The following is a 1246-nucleotide window of genomic DNA, read 5'->3' on the forward strand; positions in this document are numbered from 1 at the left end:
ACACAGAAGCTGGGCTGAAGATGGAGAAAGCTGGGGACCTTCCACCGGGCTACTGCCCTGTGGCCACAATACAGGGGATCATTCCTGGCCACCAACGACTTCAGGGGAACAGGTGAGTTAAACTGTCAAAGAGCAACCGGCTTTTGCCATGGGCCTCTGGAATCCTGTCAGGAGGAGACCTCTCGACCACCGGACTCTTATGTTGGCAGGAAGAGCTGTTTAGAGAAGTGGTAGGGACAGACAATGTCAAGCCCAGAGGGTTTGGTGTGGGAGTGTCTGTGGCAGAACATGGCTAAGGACTCCCATCCTCCTAGGCTCAACTTGCTTCCATAGAAGACTTCAGCCCTAAGGGAACTTCTACACCTGAAATCTGCAGGGTGGTCTTGCCCTTCAAATGGGGTCAGTCTGACCTGAGCACCTCTTGGTCTGCTGGCCTCTAGTGGGACCCCATCCTGGCCACACCTACTTGCAGTGCAGCCTTAAGTTCCCTCAGGACCCACATCATACCTCTTGCACTAAAAGACCATGTGTAACTGACAGAAAGCTCCAGTAGGTTGGTCTCCATGCCACTGACCAGCCCATCTGCTCTCTCCCATCACTGCAGCTTTCCCTAGGCCCATGGCAACACCCCCACATCACTTTGCCAGTGTGTATATGCATGGAGAAATTTTGCCATACGTACCCCACCACCACATGTGTGCACGTGCTCCATGCCCTACAACTTCTGCCAGCAGAAATGCACTCTGATCCCCCCCACCCACTGTACCTCCACTGCATTTGGAGCCTTGGTAGGCACAGAGCCTCTCAGCCCTGCCCTAAACAGCCTCTTACCCCAGTGACAACATGGGTGCTAGAGTGAAACTAGGCATGAACAGCAGACCTTCCCCTACTATGAGCAGCCACAGAGGGCACACATAAACATGTGCCCACCAGTGCCTTGCCCCCATGCTAACACCACCACCAGAGCAATGGCATGCACAGTGGCCAGCAGGGGGCGCCTCTCCCCCTGAGCCATGCTGCCTCCACCTCTGCTATGAATGAATGCACAAAAGCAGGCACCACAGCACCCACTAGCATTCTTCCTCAGCCAATGAGTGTGCACTCTGCCATGCTGGCTGCTGCCCCTGGCATATGCAAGGATGGATCCTGCTGCTACCACCCTATAAAATGCTTTAACTGGCACCACCGATCAAAGTGTAGTAACCAGCAGTCCAAGAGCACATTGCCTTCACAGAGCAGTGAGTTG

Source organism: Pongo abelii, chromosome X (genome assembly GCF_028885655.2).
Source record: "Pongo abelii isolate AG06213 chromosome X, NHGRI_mPonAbe1-v2.0_pri, whole genome shotgun sequence".
Lineage (NCBI taxonomy): Eukaryota > Metazoa > Chordata > Mammalia > Primates > Hominidae > Pongo > Pongo abelii.